The 22,664-nt window shown below is 40.2% G+C and overlaps 1 long non-coding RNA gene across 4 annotated transcripts in view; it reads right to left on the bottom strand.

Annotated features, from left to right (window-relative positions):
• The window catches only part of LOC146362070 (uncharacterized), a 42,210-nt gene extending 23,552 nt beyond the window's left edge, over positions 1-18,658 (bottom strand). Inside the window, exons 1-3 of one of the 4 annotated variants that reach the window (XR_014799409.1) lie at positions 18,410-18,658; positions 13,470-14,181; positions 4,076-4,251 (exon numbers count right to left, since the gene is read on the bottom strand). This is a non-coding gene — a long non-coding RNA (uncharacterized LOC146362070). Of the gene's footprint in view, positions 1-4,075; positions 4,252-13,469; positions 14,814-18,409 lie in introns of those variants that run through there. The other 3 variants (XR_014799410.1, XR_014799411.1, XR_014799408.1) reach the window with 3 other exon arrangements.
• Positions 18,659-22,664: the final 4,006 nt, after the last annotated feature.

Below are 22,664 nucleotides of genomic sequence, written 5' to 3'. Positions count from 1 at the left end.
CCCACACTTAAGTTCCTGTCGAGGCCCTGATAGACATACAGACACACCGGGTGACATCATGGTGGAGAGAGAAAGACAGACAGAAGAAGGGGACTGCCTGCCTGTCTGCCCCCAGCACCCACACAATACAGAAGGGCATCTGGCACTGGGTTGTGGTGGTGGGGTATGTTTTTTAAAAGGGGGGGGGACAAAGAATTTAGATCCCCTTCCCTGGAATACGATTATAGTTTGTAAATGGCGGCCGAGACGCAAACATGTGAGAAGAAAGGGGCTGCAGTGTGGTGGTCGGTATGAGAGTGAACACACTAAAAGAAAAATGCATTTTTAGCTATTCGAGGAGGACTTTGGGAATTTCATGAGCATGTAAGCCTGAACTGAGAGACAGAAAAAGAACAAAATCAACATGTAGGAATTTAAAAAAAATCACAAATCTTTGTAGTGTTGTAGTGTAGTGTAGTGTTTTCTGTTAGAAAAAAAACCCTATAACCCAGAGGATCACAAATGTGGTGGTGGCATCTGCACATGTGCGTTTGTGGACGCACTCGCACTTTGTTAATTTGCAAGATGAAACAATGGTTCCAGCGGGATAGAAAACAGTGTCATAATACTCTCTCCTGGCCCCCACCTCTGTCGCCGTCTGAGAGGCTGCCTACTTGCTGTGTGCATACAAGTGTGTGTCTGTCTGTGTGCATACATAAAATAAATGAGCTGTGCGTATGCATTGTGAGAGTCCGCAGGCCCAGTGTATATATTAAAAATGTGACTTGACCCTGGCAGGCTGAAGCAGGGTTTCTACGTCGTACTGGGCGTGGGAAAAAGGGGAGACCTCTTTTCACAGCTGCTTCGGCCGTTGCATTGAACCAATGGAGGCCCCCCGCCACCCCCAGCCTGCCTCCACCACTAATGCCACCCCCCCCCTCCCCTTTCCTATTCACTCTGCAGCCCGCTGCCTTTCAGTGGACCCCTGTCCCTCCCTTCTGCGCTCTGTTCGTCACCCTGCTGCACCCCACCACCCTCGCCACCACCAATCTTTAATACAGCCACCATTCAGCCAGTGCACATTGAGATGCCAGAGGCCTCTCTGCTTTAAAGAGGTAAAGAATAACAAATACCAATGCAAAGTGAGTAACTTGTATGGTAATGTATATTTGCTGAATGTACTACACGCACCAAACTATACAGTAAATGTACATATATGTAAACTATATGAACTCTTTAACAGTTAATATCGCACATAATTTTAACATGGACAGCTTTCTCCCAGAGGCTGATTCTACTTTTAAAGTTTTTTTGTTGTTGTTTTTAAACCCAATTCTGTTTTCCTGACACCCATATCCTCCTCTCTCTTTTCCTTTTTCAAGCCCCTCAGCACAGACTTTAATTTCAGTTAACACACTTTAACACAACTTTAAACCTTTGTGCCGACTACACCCAGGCAAACACACATTTGGCCCCTTTCACCACCTCCCTCCATCCAGTGTATTCACTTGAAGAGATTTATTTCCTATCAAGCCGCATAATGCAGAGGGTATAATTTAAATCAACTTTTAAGAACAGCCAAGTAGCGCGGTTTCTGCATACAAATCTAGAAAGCCTGGGGAAAATATTCCCAGCAAACAGCCGGCTGTTAGGAGCAGATTGCCAACTTTAAGAAGCCACGGGTGGGAGGTAGGTGTTTGGTTTTGCCAATAAAGATAACCTATTACAGATCAACCTCACAATCAGTCTGTTTAAACACATAATGCAGGCTTCATTTGTTTCTAACACTCTCACTAATCTGACAGTATTAACCATGCAACGGCAGGCTCAGAGCAGAATCATAAAAAACACACACCCACATGCAATTTTGTAGAAACTTTAAAAGGTCACATAATGTACAGAATAACTCCAACAGATTCTCAGGAGCAGTCCTATCATGCTGTCTAGCTACCCTGCTGTTACACCAGGCATGTTGAGGAAATGTTGAGAAGCAGCAAGGGGGCAGCGACAGGGGAGGAGGGAGGGAGGTTGTAGCCGAGAACCTGAAAGGACTCCATCTCCCTTGGCCAACATGCCATGACGGTGTGGAGCTGCAGTCTGAATTGGTTTCTCTGGGGTGGCGGAGCTGGAGAGGTGATGGCAAGATGAGCCTGAATTGGGATGGAGGAGGGGGGTGGGAGGTTTGAGCAGGAGGAGATATGACATGCTGAGGTGTCTGTGTGTGCGTGTGTGTGTTTGTGTGTGCATGTGTGCGTGTGTGTGCATGTGTGTGTGTGTGTGTGTGTGTGTGTGCATGTGTGTTTGCGTGTTCAAGAGAGAAACTAAGAGAAAGAGAAAGAAGGCACACCAGATCTGAGGTACTGTAAATGAGCGGATTACTGCTTCCCTCTCTTCGAGTCTTTCCATATACATGAGAGTGCTCAGCTGTGGAAGCAACACTGCAATGTGTGAAATCACACATGCTCCCACCGGCACTTGCTTATGGAACAATTGCAACTAATGCACAATGTGTATGGGAGTTTTGTGAGGGGAAAACACAGCATGAATGTACGCTGGTGCATGCTAGCTCTTAATTGCTGCTATGAATACAAAGAGGACGTGAAGAGTGTCACTTCTGGATTGATGCATTTCTGTGTCAAATTTAGCCTGTAGCTATGCCTCTACTTCTAAAGCTCATGTCCAGCCAAAGCTTGTTTGCATCGATTTATCTAGTTCGTGGATATGATATTGACTAAGTAGACCGGCAGCCCTCATCGAGTTGAAGCAAAGCAAAGGAGGTTTAAGAGGTGGTCTAACGCTATGGAGGAGGATAGCCACAGGCTGTGAAATCTCCTCTGATCTTCCCTTGTCTGATTCTCAAACGCAACCTTTTCTCTTGGGGGGCATGCTGATATAGAACTAAGCCAATGTCACAGAACGCTCATCTAACCCTGGAGGGAAATAAAAAAAAATCACTTCTTCTGTCTATCCCCAATGACGGCCCTCAATCTCCATGGAAGGGGCTTCATCTCCCTCTGCTTCCCTCTCCAGTACTGCCTCCATCACTCCGTCTACTTTGTTCTCTGCAGGAGGTTGAACATGCACGAGCTGAGCAGCGTTCTCACCCTTGATGGCCTGCTATAGCAACTGTTAGGATAGGGAAGGTAATCTTGTCATGTCACTCAACACTCAGGAGGAAGTGGGGAGGGAAGTGGGTGAGTCACCTACATCTGGTTTCAGCCTTCCATCATCTGCAACATTATAAAACACATAGCTTGCAAGGTTTTGCCAACTAGGTAGCAAAGTAACTGGCAACCGAAGCCAGAAATATCTGTCGATACAATAGGATATATACTGTGATGAGCATCTAATAGAGGGGAAAAATACAAAACAGTGAACCACACATTTTCCTTTAAAATAACCAATACCTATGCAAGAAACTGGATGGGAAAATTTTTAAAAATTCTACCAGTCGGGTGAAAAGGGGTTAGCTTTTATAATAATAATAATAATAATAATAATAATAATAATAATAATAATGAAGTAAAGAAAGAAATATTTCTTCGTGGGAGCACAGGAAAATAAAGGGTGTTATAGAGACCAAAGAAGAGCCAACTAGAAAGAGGAGGACATAGAGAGTGAGAGATGAAAAGGGAGAATTAGTGAAGTGAGGGACTTAGCCACCCTGAAAGTCTTTCCACATGAGCACACCTTATGCACACAACAGGCTAAGGGCCCCCACCTATGTATGTTTAAAGGGATAAAGAGCGTGGACACATGAATTAAAATATAGATTATACAAGTGGCCACCCCTTCTTATCTGCCAAATCCGAAGAATCTAACAAATTGGATCAGGCACTATTAAGCAGAGGGCAAGAGAAGAGTGAACAAAAAGGGTATATGTGAAGAATGAGAAGAACGTAAAGCTCACCACTTTTCCATGAAGACATAAACTGTCATACTCTGAAGACTTAATTCAATGTACATTATAAATGTAAAGTTTTCAAGCAAACTAGTTCATCTGTTTATGTGAAATTATTTGAGGGTAGTTTAGAACTGTTTCAAGTTCAAGTGTGTTGACAAAAACAGAATATTAGCATAGCACTGTGTGTCTCACCTCTGCACTACAGTGATGAAGCCTCATCCTGACCCAGTCAGTGACCTTTGCTCCTCGGGGCAGGAGGCTGCTGTTTCCCTTCTGACCTTCTGCTGTCCTGTAGGTCCAGGCGCAGGCCTGCTGGTGAGGTCTGTGTATTTCTGTGTGACTGCCCTCACTCTGCACTGCACAGATTCCTGCAAAAACATAAAGCGTTAAGTTGAGAGAGGGCCCACTCCTGCAGCAGGTCATGGTCATAATCTACCTGAGCCCAGGTCACAATTTAATTTCACCACCATAAACCTTTTGCCCACGCTCTCACAGAAAATATTCGAGAATTGTTACACCAATAAAAAAAAAACCTTTAATTTGGACCTCCTAGTAGTATCACAGCATATTTTTTCCTAAGTTTTGATTCATAAATCGAATCAAGACTATCAAACTTCTATTTTAAATTGTCAGCTACAATTAGTGCTTTGGTTCTTAATACAGCAACACTTTATTTCAAAAAACAATATTTATACCTGAACTGGAGCAGGAATATAGTAAAGCTACAAGGAAAAAGCCACCTCATTTCTAATGAATTTCATTTATGTATTTAATATAAATTAATATAAAGAAAACCTCTATTTAATACTACAGTATTAAATGTTAAGAGTAATGCAGATTACTAATACAGCTTTACCTGTTTAGAATTACAAGAAAAGTTTCTTATGTTTTTCTATTGCAGTTGCCTGTAACACCAATCTCTTCAACAAACACACACACACACACACACACACACACACAAACGATTACACAAAATACTCAAAGATTACATCCAGTAAAATCTGACATCCTTTGCGGGTTTAAAGCCTGCATGTCAGCCTTTCAATTTTTTTCCTCTTTCCCTTGCATGGGTCAGAGGCTGTTGCTAGGCTACCAAACCCAGAATTCATAAGTTCAGAGAAGAGGTTTATATAGGCCACTGCAATTCAAGGTAAAACGATAATAGAAAGCTGATAAAGCTGGAATATGGGTTCAGACAATGTTGAATCATATAGACCACAAACACTGATTTATTTCACACTCAAAGGCAAACGTATAATGTTAATCATAATATTAACTTTTTTTTTTCCAAATCTGAAGTTTAAAAATGTAAGCAATTTTTTAAGGGAAAGCGTATTATAGTAACTTGAAATAATGCTCACAATTATTCAAGAAAAGGATGTTACCTTGGTAATAGGTCTGTAAACCGAAAACAATGATGGACAATAAACAGCATGGCTGCTCTGTCCCAGAATTTTTGCCTGCCCTTATGAAACACACAGAGCTAAAACATAAAAATATTGTTGATAAATTGGAGGCTTACATTTCAGTGAGAAAGGCTATAGGCATGATAGATTTGGTTGGAAATGCATGCATTTGTGCATAAAAGAGAATTTTTTCCCCCTCTGTCTTACACAAAATACTCAGTCCTGTCTTTTTAGTCCTATTCTCTCTAGTCTCACCACAACTTTGTGCCATTTGTTAATGTTGCCATTATAATGCAAAATAAACCCAGGTATGTGAAACAATAAATGAGATTCAAATAGGCCTACAAATAGAGAAATCACAGAGACAATGGACAGTTTAATGCAGCCATGTGGCAGGTGCTTGTAGGCTAGACCTAGACTAGACTAGACTAGACTGGGCTCCATCTGGTGTTGAGGGCCTCCTCCTGATGGTGGAGAGGGCCCAGACAGACACATATTAATGTGGGAACACCGACGTCTAGCCTGCCTCTAAGTCACTCAGCAGACTGCATTTCAATCTCAAAGGCCTCTCCCCATATCCTCCATTTATTACCCCTCAGCAATGCATGAAATTCTACTACAGCTGGAAGGAAGCTGGGAGGCTGGTGCTGTTGTTATAGCACACAGATGACAGAGCGTGATGTATTATAAGTGCCTCAGCTTAATTATTGGTTAAATGAATAGAAGAGAGGAGAATTATAAAAAAAAGATTTCAGCACACATTGTCCACAAGTCGCAACTATTTTTCAAATACTGGGTTTATCAAATCACAATGCTGTGGCTTTGATTTCATTTGAAGGTATTAATTCTTTATATAAAAATGTCTCACCTAGAAATAAGCTTGTGCTGATTTCACATTGTGGATATCCTGACACCATGCAAACCTTGCATAATACCAGACTCTATTACACTAACTGAACAATAACTGCACAGCACACACTAATATGATCATAATTACAACTGCAGGGAGCTAATATTTCTAACCTTACGTGTGAATGGCACATATTTACTAATATGCACAGACAATACCGACTCGCACGTACAGCAGCATGACACCACAAAAGCACAGCTCACTGAGAAGGCACAGACATCTTCTAGCTAGGTCCATTGCTAGCACCTGCCCTGCTCTGTGACGCAGTATAAACCAGGGCCTACCAACAGTAGCACCAGGCTCTGTTCTGCTACACACTCACACACTCTCCACGGTGCAGAGCCGCAAGCAGCCACAGATTTAGCAGCTATAGCAGTGAATTGGCTTGTTTAAAATTCCATATGCTTCACACTACAGAGAACATCCTGTCAATCAGTGGCAGCTCCACTCTGACTCAGATTGAGTGGAGAATGAGCAGATAATGTTCACCCCAAAAAGCATTATGAAACAAGCCTGAAAACCAGTCTGGGTGACCCAGCTGACCCTGCCTTTCAGTGATGCTGCCTCCCAAAATCCCTCTGCTTGGCCTGCTACTCTACATCAGCAATCAAATCATGCTGTGATTTGTGAGAGGCCAGAGTGCTCAGTCATATCTCCCTTTTAACAGAGAAAATACAACTTAGTGGCAATGTAGCATGCTTGTTTTTCTCACCATCAAAACCAGAATGTGCCTTTGTTTTAACTGCACAACGTTGTGCTTTCCTGGCCTCAGCACAAGCATGAGCTGTTGTTTTGAACTGTCTTCTGTGTCTGTGAAGCTTTAAAATGCTCCTGATAAGGGCATCAATCATGCTAAATCCACGAATACAACATGATCCCTTTGACAAACATCTGTGTCTTCTTCCTCCACTTCATAACCTGTCACACATTACTTTGATGAGCTGCTACACATCCTCCTCCTTACTCCTATAGGTATAATATATTAAGCACTCTGAATGCATCTGAAAGATGGATTATTGCCATCAGAATCAACAGAAGCACATAAAGGTGAGTGTACCTCCTAAACAGAGTACTTCTGCATGGTGTGACATGGCTCGATGATGCACCTGCATTTTGCGTTTTAAAGGTAAAATACAACAATGTGCATTAACAGATTGCTACCAATAAGAAGCTTTGATTCTTAATACAATTTTTCCAAATCCAATAGGCTACACAAACAGGCCAGCAGAGAGGGGACATGGGGGCTTCTGATAGAACACGTGACATTCAAGATCCCTCCAATCAGGTGCCTCTTCTAGCTACAGCTCGTGCTCATCTCACCTCATCTCCCCTGTTTATCGGCATCGAAATAACTACACGGTTAATGCAAAAAAAAAAAAACACACACAAAACAAAAAACCTATCTAAAACACCAGTCTTAGCTACTGTAACAAGGCAAGCACGTTCCATTCAAAGAGAAAGCACCAAAGCATGAACACCACTGCCGAATCGCCCTCCTCCTCCTCATCATCACTCTATGAATGGAGCCTGTCTCCGGTTGCTACTGTCACTCCACGCATCCTTCTCGAAAGAAATATAGCACCATGAATCCGTTTTTTGGAGGCCATGTTCCTCTCTGCACCGGTGCACGTCCAAGGAGATGGGATACGTTTCCCTGTGCGATGCACGGACGCTGCCGCGGGCTTCCAGTCCTCCGTGCAGGCTGCATCCATCCGCTCCGGCAGCACCCCCTTCTCGGTCCGGTTCCGACTCGCTCTGCCGTGACGACTGCAGAATTAGTTTATACATTCGGTTCTCTAGCTTTATGATATTACATAAACTCATACAGCTAGATAACCAAAGAGAAAAACTAACCCACGTCTCTTAAAGGGGCCGCCGGAGGTGCTTGTGTTGTGGTCACATGGAGCCATTGCATTCCGCCTGCATGCATGCGCACGCCTCTCTCACTCTCTCCCTCTCTCTCTCGCTCCCTCTCTCTCTATAATGTACACACCGAAATGCGCGCATGCACAAAGCAGGTTACAGTCAAGGTAATACCCTGTTTTATTATGATCTTTACGGTATGGCTTGTTCAGAACAAGCCTAGCATCACCAGACAGCTCCAAACTGAAAAGGCATTAATACAGAAGCAGGACAAGTAATATTAAGAAAGGAACATGCAAGCCATAGTTTACATCCCCACAATCACCACATGTGCTTCAGAGGCAAAGCAGCAATGGCACCATACAACGTGTCTTATTTTCAACCGAGCCTATTCCTACCTCGTAGCAATCAAACTGCGGACTATTCATCATCTCCGTTCTTCAAAAACACTGCTGAACTTCCTCCTACTACAAGTCCTGAGGAGCATCTGCAGGGTGAAGTCACCCAGCTGCAGGAGGAGGATGATGATACATCCACCTGTCATCTATGGACAGGCGTAACAGGAAACCCGGCTCTATGCCCTAATATAGCATACATGTACCAACTATTAATGTCCAACTTTGGCTCCTACAGCGATAACACAACACATAAGAGACAATGCTACGTCCGCTCTTTTCCCAACAGAACTCACAAACAACCGGCTTATTGTTCTTTTAAATGCCAACTCACATCGACCCATTTCAGAGCATAGAGCACAGTTTCCTCGTTGAGTGAATTAATCCATGAATTGTTTGAAAGCAAGACAAACTTCCAAAGGCCTATATAACCTACAACACACGAGCTTCCAGCTAAATGTCAACAACATGATCTAGTGGAACAAGTCCCGCCTCACTTGATGTCACTGTATGTTCTGGATTATAGCATGTTGTGGCATGCTATAAGATGACAGCAGGACGAACAAGCCTTTATAATCCTTTATAATCAGCCACACATGGCTATTATACTCGAACTTGCTACTTTTCCTCGTGATAAGCGCGTCGAGCTAGATTTTAGGGGGGGAGAATGGATTCCAAATATAAAGGCAGGACGAAATACTAAATCGACATATTTAATAAGGAAGCCAGTTTTGCGGTACAAATACTTGTTTATTTAATAAATTAACGGTGCCCAAGTAAATCAAAGCAAATAAGGTAAATAATTTAAATTAATTGTATTATTTTTACTTTTATTTTAATTGTCATAAAATTTTAGATTAGATAGGTCAGGCTGAATTGAGAATAATACACAACATACTCACATATTCTATTTGAAAGAGCAGGTTCCATAATCGGACGCTCACACCTTGCTCAGAGGCAGCTATATTAAAATCCACTAGGCAGAAATATTCTTCCAGTCTCAGATCGGGATTGAAGCCTCCTTCTTTGGCTATGTCCAGCTGTGATACCGCGTGTCGACCATGTGGGATACCGACACGCGCGAAGACAAAGCCCATTTTACACAGAACATCACCATGTGCACGTAAGAAATACACGAGAAATAATGTGGGATATCAAGCAAGCCGCAGCAAAGCCCGAGGAAGAGAAAGCGAGAGTGAGGAGAAGGCGCATAGCAGTGTCAGATATGGGGAGCAGGAGGCGGAGGGCCGCTCCGGGGCCTCGGGGTCAGACTGCCAAGGGATACGCGCGAAATTAGGTATGCTCACTGGCACTCACACATGGGTTAGCATCAGAGATATGGGGTGGATAAAACGGACACACGGAGTAATGAAAGTTTAAGACAGAGTAGACACAATGTTTTCCAGAACAGCTTCCATTAAGCTTATTCGCTATAATAAACAGATACCGCCTGTGGTTGTTGGACCTCAATATGAAGTCCGAAGACCCTGCCAAAATCTATTAGGAGGTGATTTCCCTCAACAATGTAAGGGCTAATTATTTTCCTTTTCTATTGTCAATCTACAGATCATGTACTGTGCTTTCCTCACATCGCTAATAACAACAGCATAGCAGAAGCCTATTCCAAAACAAAAAGATAACCAGAAATGGAGATAGCCATGCAACAGTGTGTAACACCACCACAGTCACATGCGTCTGTATGAATCTGCATGGGCAGCATACACCTGTCCGTGTTCAGGGACATCCCTAAATATCCTGTGCGTAAAGACAGGAAGCCTGCTCGTGTGAAGAAAGATATAACAGCCTGCAGCCTGTTTTTGGATAAAAGCCCGTTAAGTTAAGCAGTATAGTGTTATTTTTAATTACAAATCATCTTATTTTTACAGCCCTGTTCCATTTTCTATGCGTTTATTTTGATTATAATTACTAGGTTTCAGGAAATCAGCATTTAAGCTTTAGTTAATAATTTCAGTGAGATGATTGTCTCGAGGTCAAATTAACAAAATGCAGAGAATGACTACAAAGCGTCAGTGTACGCAAAAACATAAATAGGAATACATTAGCGGTAGGATTTCGTGCAATCTCAGTAAAAGCCTGTAATGTGTTAACTCGTCACTTTCAGCTGACGCTGCGTGTTTTAGATGGAGCTTCATAAAATTCACAACCTTTACCAAACAGTTTATTCAAAAGTATATTCATAATAATCACCCCCCCCTCGCTCTCTCCTTATGTGTGTGTGTGCGTGTGTGGGTGGGTGTGTGGGTGGCTCCTACAGTAATTTCAACTGTAATGAGCTATTCCAGTTTTCTTTTGATGTACCTTTTTAGAAAGAGTTGCAGACAGTTATTAGACTATATATATATATATATATATATATATATATATATATATATATATATATATATATATATATATTGCTGTTGCAAATTTAAAAATAAAACTCCACAAATTCACATTTTTCTTTAACTACCAACGCGCCGAATTTACGACACTAAAATATAAGGAAATAGTTTTTATTATGCTTTATTTTATTGTTTGTCTTTTTTTATTACTAAAAATGCTATAACTTTCAATTTTTCAATTAACTTAACAAGCCAATTATTCTTTATCTAAAAAAGTAATAACTGTTATTCTTTTGGAAATAAGTGAATGAAGCTTTGCTGAGAATTGGATAAAATCGCATTTTCTGCAGCGTAAGTCGTAACTATCATTGTGTGTGCGGCTGTGTCTTCTTTTTCTTTCTGTCTTTCTCTGTTAAAATAAAATGCTTGTACTGTGCGTTAATTCTGATTGACTCTCAGTTCTGCTTTCATCAGGCTCGCGTTGATGCATCTGAGCCCGCCCCCTGACTGCGTCACGTCCTGTCAGACATGAAGTACAGTAAAGGTGTTCAGGACAACCAATTGAACCTCTTACCTTCACTCAGAGTATTCTGTTCTATCCTATTCGATTCTATTTTCATGCCCCATCTTATCCTTATCACCTCTCCGTTTTAGCCTTTATACTATAAATAAAGTAAATAAAATAGACTAGAATAAAATACACTCTCAGGGGTGATTTGTTTATACCGTTTGCTAAAGTCACATATGACTTACGGTGTATGGATTCGATGATATCAAGGGGTGAAAGGATTCCTTCTTTCTGCTTTTTCCCTACTAAATAATAAAAAATAATAGCAAAAAGGTGAAAAACAAAAAAGTAAATTAAAAGAACAAAGCTGCAGAGTGTGTTTGAATTTTAATGTTTATCACGGAAAGGACAAAGACTGAACTTCACAAAGAAAAAGGGAAAAAGGGAGTCTCTGTCCATGGTGCTGAAACGAATGACATTAATTGCCACTGTCGTTGTTATTTTTAAAGAAAAAGTAAAAATCTGAACTATTACGGGTTTGTAAGCAAATCTGAAAGCTCTGAGACTAAATAAAATTTAAGGAAGAATATTTTGAAATTAAAACTAAGTAAACATAGTTACAAACGTGGGGGGAAAACGACACTGAAATTCTAATCGAGAGGTTACACACCAACTTTTCAGTACTGAGATCTGTTTTCTGAGAAGAATAAAATAATTTATGAATTGAATAATTATATGAATCTGCGAACAGACTTCAAGAACCAGAATCCCCTGCGTTTTAATGTGATTTAATTTAAATGTGTTGTTTTGACACGCAAACACAGCATAAATATGACCGCAATTTAACTCTATAATTATACTTAAATGCCAGATTTACGCCCGAATTTTACGCATAAAGATGGCAGCTATAGTGTTGAGTTTAGTTTTTCTATGCAGCGAAACTGTGTGTACTGAATTTAAATGAAATGCCTTAATAAAACTTATCGCATAGAAACAAATAAAGCGGCAGTGTTGTAAGCCTGATTTTATATGATGCGGGAAAATTGTGTGTTTTAATGTTTTAAATAGAGATGGCAGACAATTTACAGAAGTCCTGCACCTGTTGCATGGTGAAAGAAAGAAAATAAGAGAATAATCATATATATATATATGAAGAAATTAACTCTACTAATGAAACTATTTCATTTCTAAATAACGAAGCGAGCAATCATATATCAATATTTAGATTTCAATTGTTATATATGAAACTATTATTTTAAGTACCTCTGTGAGAGATAACAAATCTCTTATAGTGTAAGTCCTGGAAATGATTGCAAATGAATGCCTTGTTGAATTTTGCCAAAATATATTTTGGCAAATAAATAAATAAGAAATAAAAAAATAACAATACTATAACTAAAGAAATATAATATATATATATATATATATATATATATATATATATATATATATATATATATATATTTGATTGTTTCTGCGAATTTGGTGTTTCTCTATACTCATCTGCAATGGCCTGATTAATTAATTTCACGCTGTAGCCCCAGAGAAGATTTTCCCACAAACAAGTGACCAAGAAAAAAAAAGAAGACTACGAAAGAAAAAAAAATCTCCCAAAGAAAGAAAGAAAGTCAACATCAAGTTCAACAACGTGCTGGTGCTCATTAGCATCACAATGCTGTCTGGGAGCACACAAGTCTTCTTAACAAGAGGCTCTGGCGTCAAGTCCCTCCACCTCCCAGCCAAGGGGACATTTTCCCAGGCTCTGCTAACAATCACACAACTGTTTGCTTTATAAACGCCAGCTCTGGGGCCACTAAGCCCGCCTCATCAGCGCTCAATGGATGGGCCCGCTAATATGGGATGGAAGGGCCGGCTGCCACTCATCAGTTAGAGCTCACCATAATTGACAGCGAAATTTTCAGTTTAACTTGAACCACTATGCAACCTTTACTGAAAAGTGCATTTATATTTCTGCATGATTTTTTTTAACTTACATAAATACTATTACATACAATTATTATTATTATTATTATTATTATTATTGCTTTTAGCGGTAGTGTCTTAAGTGCTTTTGAAATATGTTACTCGAGCTACCTTTTCCCCCAGAGTCTCAAGGTTAAGACTACATGACCTTAAATTAATCATATTAAAAACATACTTACAAGCTGTGTACTCAGTAAATCCCACATCTCCAGCTGAAGTCCATTCAGTGCTTTAATTCAAGTTTCTATCGGCCATCTCTCAAGTGCAACCAAACTCTAAGAGCCCAAAGTCCAGCCAATCGATGAACAAGCCTTCGCAGATTGAGAGTAAATCTACACAATGAGTTGATCCAAACCCAAAGAAGTGTGGTTTTTCTTTTTTCGTTTCTTCCTTTTCATGACTTTCTTTTCTTTCTTTCTTTCTTTTTTTTTTTTTTTTTTTTTTAAAAAATCACTGCCATTACTTCTGCATCGACACAAGCCAAGGCCGAGGTGATACTGCTGCCAGCATCCTCCTGCTTTCTCCTCACCAGCCTCGGATGACAGTATGCGGTGATGTTGCGTCGCCGGTCCCCTCCTCTCTCTCTCTCTCTCTCGCTCTCTCTCTCGCTCTCGCTCTCTCTTGCGCTCTCTCTCTCTCTTGCAAACATAACGCCTGGTGTGCACGACGTGTACAGAAACTCAAACATTCTTCGGTGACCATTGTGAAATCCATTGTTATGCTTGAATGACGGGTCTCTCTTTCTTTAAGTTGCATCCAGCGTTTGATATACGTGGTGAACCGAAAAGCACAGTCTCTGTGGCTGCTGGTGAGAGAGCCCAGGAGACGGAGGAGAGAAAGGAGCCAGGGAGAATCACCTGGAGACAGACGCAGACCTCAAATTTTGGTCTACTGGGAAAAAAACGACAGGGTAAAAGGCGCCCTGCTTTTTATAGTAGCATACTCTATGGCAGAAGGTTTTGTGTTGCACGAAGAATTGATATGCTCATAGCCTTCATTCCCTTCCAGCCCCATCTTTCCATCTCCTGCCTCCTCATGGTCGTCAATATACAGAAGTATAGGACAAAAAAATAAAACAAACAAACAAACAAATAAACAAACAAAACCAACAAAACAATCTGTTTTAGGCAGCGGTGGTAGTGACATCTGGAATGAGCAGTGATCTCCACACATTGCTTGACTGAGGCACCTGTGACAACATCTTGCGTACGGGAACACCGAGCCACACCGAGCAGCATAGCACAATAAAAGCGACCGCAGATTTACACGTTTCCGTGGGTTTAAAGGCGCACTGCAGGATAAACGCGTGAACAGCAAACGATTTGTAAGAAAAGGAGAAGAGCACACAGCAGCGATGTGTGATGTGCTGTTGCCGCAGCCTTAGCAGCGCAAGGAGAAGCTGATGCTTCCCCAGAGCTCTAGTGGGTCACGTTGCTTTACGTGGTGCTACGTCTTCTCCTCTGTGCGTAACAGCGCGCACGAGTGAACACTCGTGTGCCAGATGTCGGTATTAGAGCTGATAAAAACGCAGCATTCAGTCTGTTAGAAAACGAAGTCATACTGCAGATACTTACATACAGAGAGGAGAGTCGAGGATAAAAGGTACAAAAACGAGCCGCGGAAACGAGCGTGATTCTTTGCGTGCTTACGTCAAGCGATGGGGTACATTCTTCCAAATGTGTCATCCAATAGACTGCGTGTGCGACGCAGGGTTAACATTCACGAGTTCAAAACACGGATGCCTGTTATAATACGGCTTTATTCCCTCTGCATTTATCTGAAAACATGTTTGGCGTGTGGACCCATTAATCCCAGAAGAAATTTTACATTTTTGACTTTCTAAACGGCAATCTGCCCCCCCCCCCAAAAAAAGGAGAAAAAAATCAAGTGTTTGCGTAAATATAACTGTCCAAATGTCAGAATTTAGGAAGATTAAAAATAATAGGCCAAAGGAAAAGCAGTTATTTATTATTTGGCTGGTTTAAATTATAAAGTAAGACAACAGAAAAGTAGAAAAGATTAACCAAGTAGAACATACAAAGCAAGATTTAAAGTCACAATTTAAACTCAAGCCAAGGAAACCTGATCATTATCATTATTAATTGTGGAGTTAGCAGAAGTATAGTGACAGCAGCGAGAGAATTGTTATGAATATAAATCAGACATACGGTTTGACATTAAACGGCATTTTCCCGTTTATAGAAGCAAGCAGACCATACACAAATTTAGAACAGAAACCAGAGTTAATTTATTTTTGTTCTTAATATTTAGTCCTGCAGTCATATTAACTTGGGTCACAGCTGCCCGTGGATCATGAGGGCTCTTACAATTAAAGACTATAAATCATATGTCCCTTTATTGTTCTCTAAATATATTAACAGTGTCGCGAGGTTCCCCTTAAGCATCCACACATCTCCAAGTGTATAATGGCGGTCAATTAAATCAAAGTGAATCAGTAATCTCATAACTGTGGCCCTTAATAAGGCCTGCATATCCGCACTTCTCTGCCGCGTAGTTCAGATCATTCGAGCCGAAACAGCGTCACCTAACGGCACAAACTCAGAGCTGCTGTTCGGGCCTGCATACTTATTATCTCCGGCCTACGTCCACAGCACATTGCAAACCACAAAAACGACATATTACCCCGTGACATCAATGTAACAGGAATAGAGCCGTGAATAGAAACGGTAGGATGCATCAATACTATTGATTTCTGCAGATGTAGCGACTGTAAAATTGCAGGAGTAACTGATAGGCCTGATATTTTGTGTTTATTTGTTTTCACATTACAAAGCACGCACAAAGAATTTGAAGATCGTTAGTGTCACTCTAATGGAGATGCATAATATTAGTTACTTCATCATCAAAATCCTTGTTGCATAATTGGTAGTACTGAATAATATCCATGCACAGGCCTACATGATGCTACAGAATTGTCTGCAGGGCATTATTCTCTGCAGCATTGGAGAGAAACGTGATTGATCTTCGTGAGAATGCTTTGAAATTTAGAGGCTTGAAACCGAAATAGGAGCGCATGAAACTGCGTAATCTCTTTAGCAGAATCACCATATTTTAGAGCAGCAGTGTCTTCGTTTCCAACGTAAGTAAGCTGTAAAATCATATCTAGAATGCGCAATCAACTAATATCAAAGGAGTCTAATATTTTATAGAGACAGGAGAACAACGGTTGTATCTTGTTACATATTTTTGTGTTTTTTTTTTTTTTTGTTGTTGTTGTTGTCTGCAGTAGAAAAGCGTTTCCATTAATACGAAGTAATGACACACATATGCACGTGTAAATGCCAAATACATCCCTTAGAGGCGATTATACTGAAGGTTTGCAAATCTACACACAGTTTAGTGAAATTTGTTGAGATTATTTTAGATTTTTTTTTAAATTTACATCGATGAGCAGGACATGTAGGACAACTGGAGAAAAATAATTAAACGTTTGTCCCTTTCTTAGCACAATGTGAGGTTTAGTTGTCCTTTTAATGAAGAGTTGATATCTTTGGGCAAAAAAAAAGAGTGCTTTAGAAAGTAGAGGTTTAAAAATGGTTTTCAAATACGGTAAAACTACACAGGTCAGGCAAATCGAATAGTGGTGCAATCACCGGTAAAAGACAATCGAATTCACCAAGGGAGTAGCAACGTCTAGCTCAACATGTGTTTGTCGTGTCAGTTCCTCCTATTTTAATTTTTGCATAAACCTACATTTGGAAAAAATTGCCTGGACAACATACTAAATATATTTATTGACTAAAAGAAAAAAATCAATTTATTAATCGGCTAACAAAGTCATATTTGTATGGTACGTTTAATGGTGCTCACAAAACTGGAGATTTCTTTTCGTATTTATATGAATCTCATCTGTTTAATTTACAGACTGAAAAGCTTAATGAAAAGTTAGTTTTCTTGCACTCATAATTCACGATTTCCTAAACTGCATCCAACTTCCCCTTAAAATCATTCATTCCTGTCAAATTTGTATGGCTGTCATCATGCATGACCACACTGAACTCTGTTGGGTTCAATCGTTAATAAGTGACCGATTCAAGTGGCCACTTCTGGGAATTGTAATGGCCGCTCTTCAAAGAGGCCTGACCTGACACTGAAACAGCGGTGTCAAAGGTCACACATGAAGACCAACAGGAAGCCAATATTTGTCCTTCAGTCTGGCATGCCCCTAAATTAGCGCCTAAGTACTGCAGTTAATTGTCATAAGTTGTTTTGGGGTTGGTGGAAACCTCTGATTCTCCAAAAGGGTTTAAAACATTCATATCTAAATTAATAATGAATTTGGCAGTTTTAAAAGTAATGCCTTGTGAGTTTTCCCACAAATTTGAATTGTTCAGATTATAAGTATTAGCATCATTATGTCTGGGGAAAAGAAATGATGGGCATGAAAAGCTCTGAAATTTCCATGTTGACTTTTGTCCAACTGAAAAAGACAGATAAAAAAATATATAAGGCTCAGCGCAGTGGGCTCCTCTAGTTTTGAACTGATCACATTATTTGCAACATTGAATAGTTTGTGATATTTTATAATATATTTTTGTTTTCTCAGTTATGGACGTTTGCTGTGGTGATGGGAGAATTATTCACTAATAGTGAAATCCATGCTAGGAAGCTTGTTTGTTTGTTTGTTTGTTTGTATAGCAGCACGTGACAAAAGCAATTATTTTAACAGCATGTAATTCTTAATTAGCAATTTGGAGACTGACCCACTTACATCCTGGGTCAGTTGAGATCTGGTGGCCAACCTTTCAATATCTGTGAGAGGCATTTAGAGGTCCTTGCATTGGGCTGACATACCTACACACAGCCCTGAAGCGATCAACTGACCTAAAGCAAAATCAGTTTCATCGCACTGATAAAATCAATCACTCAACTCATGAAACACACTTATAACACAACAGCATAGGCGGTACGTGCACTTATCGCTGTAACATCAACAAACCCCACGTTCATGAATGCAACACAGAAGCGATCAGATCATTAAAGAAAAAGAAAAAAACAGAAAAAGAAAAAGAAAAAAAAACCATACTGTGCAAATGCTAAACTTACACAACGCGACTATGTCACAGAAACTGATAACCAGAAAAGTCATTCAACTTACATTTCATCAACTGCTTCTGGTTGTTGATCCTCAGGCTGAGGGAGAGATGTTGATGCTTTCTCCACCATGTGAAAACAGAGGAACGGTCTTGCTGCTTTCCTGGTTTAATTGGGAACAGGCTGGAGTTTATGCTAATGAGCGCTGACATCAGTTCTAGCAGCCCCCCACTCCATTAAGGAGGAGAGCAAAAGGGCCAAAGTCGCGCCTCTTTTCCCAGGCAATTCCGTCGGTCAAGTTCAAGCACAGCGGTTGTCATTTAGAAAATGTGACTGCGCAGATAAAAATTAGGGGAGGGGGGTAGAGAGAGAAATGTGAATCTTGGATTGCAACAAAACCCCTTATAATAAAAGAAAACACAACAACAACAACAACAACAACAAACCCACTAGATTCAGCAACGTTACTTCCTGGTAGATTTATTTAATTTTTTTCCTAAATGAAAAAAACTATACATTTTTGCCTGTTTGACATTTTTCCTAGTGTACCAACAAATTTCAGTGATAATGTTTCACAATGAGCATGTGAGTTTGGAAATTTCATGGGGCTGACAAAATATTACCCCAAGAAATGTTTTCTTGGAGTAAAAAAAAGAGGTGCGTCCAGTTAACACTTGATATTCTTCGGATTTATGGAATTTATACATGATGTAGTAGTAGAGTACAGTAGTGGTTGAGAAAACTGAGCTGCTGAAGGTTCATCTTTGGTTAATTGAGTGTAACTGTCGTTTCCTCTGGCAAAGAGAGGTTAAAAAATACCTCAAGCACCAGCTTTCTCGTGTGGGTTTTTTTTTTTTTTTTTTTTTTTTTTTTGCGTGTACTTGTTCATCACTCATCTGTGCATGCGGGCGAGTGGATGATCCATGGGATCATCTATGCTGCCGGAAACACAAGCATTCGGTGAAACAGAATTAGCGTCGTACATTTGCGTAATTACAATCTAAAGTGTGCAATCATTCATGTCGCCCAAATCCAGAAACCGTGTGAGGAGACGCCAGCGCAACAGCTTAACGCATCGCAGCAGAATCAAGCTGAGCCAATTCTCCCGTGTTTGTCTCTGAATCTGAAAACAGACGGCCATGATAGGTCAGTGAATACGCAGATGTAAGGCCAATACGCATCTCAAAGGCTTCATTTGTGGGTGAGACACAACAGGTGTGGGACTACAGTTTGTTTTTATTATAGCTTGTAAGCTTTTACAAAGAGCACTCATTAAATGGTTTTGGTCAGTAATCTCTCTTAGATTTTCTTTTTCTTCCTCCAATCAGCCTCCTTCACAGACACGTTTTGCCAAATAACGGCAGGAAAAAGAGGCACAGGTGTGCATAATAATATTAATGATCTGAATTATATTTGGTCCTGAGCTGGTGCATGTTGGTAGTCTCGCTGCTGCATTCAAGCACAGAGCCATTTTGAATGCAACATCTGTGCTTCTCCTGTTGCAGCAATACTAAGTTCCTTGAGGCTGGTTCAAAGAAATGCATTTTTTCTTATTAATGGAGAGTGATCAGAAATGTACATGATAAATAAAAGCTATTTGATCACTCTGAAAGGAAATAACCAACCAGACTGTTATATTTGACACCTATGACAGTGTTTGGCTTGTATACACTGTAGAAACAGATGTGGGATCAGGTTTTTTAAAAAGATAATACCTCAGCAGTGAATCGCCTTAACAGATGCAGTGTAACCTTCCTTATAATATATGCCTGGTAATTAACAATCATGACTCTCACTACTCTTTTAAATAAATCCATGTGACAAAGCAGATCTGGCCCTCCGTAGCTGGTTCCCACACAGCAGAGGAGGCAGCAGTTAGGAAAAGAGACAAAAAGGAAAAGAGCGGGGAAAATGAAGGGAGACGAGAGAGGTGGTGGGGGGAGTGTTTCCTTTGACGGGGCACCATTGCAACATTTGCATATATTCAAATCAGGTGATGAATGTCATGCATGAGGGTGAACAAAGACAAGCCAATGGGAGGGCTGCGTCTCTGCTGCAGGCTCAGAAGCAGCCGCCGGTATCCCAGCAGCACCCTGGGAGAAACACGGGGAAGTGGTGTGGGAACCAAGAGGCCCCCCGATCTGAGCAGAGGGAGGGGAGCCACTTGTAGTCTGTGGTGAATTTGCATTTTATTTGTGTCCATTTTCCTCAGTAATTTCTGCCCCAGCACTTCAACCACAGATGGCTAACACAGGAAGAAGGATTTGCATTTGTGTCAAAGATGATAATGATGGACGTGTTTTCCACCCAGACAGAGACATTCCTTCTCTTGGTCTGAATTTCATTTTAATGTCTCGAAAAATATACAAAATATTTAAGAAATTACTATTTCCTTTTGTTTGTGATCAATGCCAGATGTAGGCATTGGAAAAGTCAGAGTTTGCACAATGTCAGGATGATCTATGAATGCTGTGCTATCCACAAAAGACAAAGCCAGAAATGATTCAGTGTGTATTTCATAACCCAGCAGCATCAAGAGATGGCTTAACAAATACCTCTATGTCTTAAAAGCTGATATGCAAAAGTGAAATTCTAATTAAAACTCTCACTAATCTCACAAACGCATTGCCTGAAGGTGGAGGCTGGAGGTGGATCATAAACATCAGTCACGCACGCAAAGCTTGATATTGAGGTAAACCACTAATTTCACTTGATTTATGTTTGCAGATGCTTGCCTGATGGTTCATACATGCCCACGAGAGATGCTGTTGCTTCACTGCACAAAGCTCCATTTGATCAAATTCACAGCTCCCATTGAAGCGCCATGCTCTCGCACCCAAATTCACAGGGCGAAGGATCAGGCACATCTTCAGTAGAAGGGCTACCACCAATTAGCAGAAAGTTGAAATTCAATCAGCTTCAGGAAACCAGCCAAATAACATGAACACACATGCTAAACACAGATTTAAATGCTGTGAATGGGTCTTGGAAAAAGATCTTTAGAGGGCATGCTGCTGGAAATACTTGGCACTGTTGTGGGCTTTAGATGGGATGAGCTGACATTATAATGCATGTTCAGGCCAAGCGTGGATATGTTTCTGGGTGTACGATCATTTGGAACTTCAGAGACAAACTATACCACCCATGAAGGATGCACCGAGCTGTTTCCTGCACTGTCTCAGGTCCCAAACAACTCATTGTTTACTGTATTCCGATGCCTGCAGATTGTGTTAAAACACTGTCAAATTGCAAAGACATACACTTTGTCTTCAGGTTTGAAGATAACTGTGTTGGTATCATAAAGTTTATTTTATCAAAATGGGAAAATAATACTTTAATAACATGATAGCATCAGAAAGTGTGCTCTCTTCTTCTTTACTCATTCCCTGGTGTTTAATGTTTTAATACCAAATCAGAGAGTAACAGGAGCATATCTGAGACTTTAAGCTTCACAATCTGCATAATGTTTGTTTTTATCCAATGAAATGCTAAGATGCATGATGGTGGAAGCATGAAACCTGGAGATTATCATTAGAAGGATCACACAGAGGCATTAAGGGGCACTGAAGAATAACAAGGAAAGATGAAGGGTACAATTTTACATTTAATTAGAGATGAGAAGTAAAAGCAAAACCTCTTTACAAGTTTCCTTATTGTTTGTCATTTTTATACTGCAGAATATGTATTAATTAACAGACATTTTCACACTATTATTTTTTGTATGTTCAAATCGTAAAACCGGGGGAAATGATGCAATCATTTTAAATCGTATTTTCAATCATATTTTTACTATCACAGTGGCATTTTTTTTTTTGTCTCTATCAGGGGACTAAGAGCCAATAAAAGCAATGTTATTCTGATGCCTTCATAAAAATCGGAAATGTTCACGTGAACGAGTATGGCTGTTGTGTTATTTTGATTTCAGTAAAGTTGCGAAAGTGAAATACTATGCCTAATTGCTACATTATAAATAAAATCCCCCAAATCCATATTTTAATATTAGTAATTGAAAATGTTAAAGAGGTAAAAAGGAAGGGGCAGGAGTACGAGTAGTAGAAATTGTATTTTTGTCTACCTATGCTGTTCTTCTTTCTCAAGGGTTCTCACCTTTCAGTTCTTATACTGATTGCCCGCAGTAGGCTTAGGCTGCACTAATTTTGCTCGGCTGCAACTTTTCTTTACTGTCTTTTTTTTTTTACCTGGGTGTTCAGGCTCAGTGACTCTTTAGAGAGAAAGAAAATCTTTCAACATTAGCAATTTGAATGTGTGATTATGAAAACAATGGTTCGTTTTCTCTGAAGGTTAACCAATTAAGAAAA

This window comes from Perissodus microlepis, chromosome 23 (genome assembly GCF_051167445.1).
Source record: "Perissodus microlepis isolate ML-2025 ecotype Zambia chromosome 23, ASM5116744v1, whole genome shotgun sequence".
Classification (NCBI taxonomy): Eukaryota; Metazoa; Chordata; class Actinopteri; order Cichliformes; family Cichlidae; genus Perissodus; species Perissodus microlepis.
Note: the sequence above shows the minus strand (reverse complement) of the source record. Positions and strands in the feature narration are given on the sequence as shown.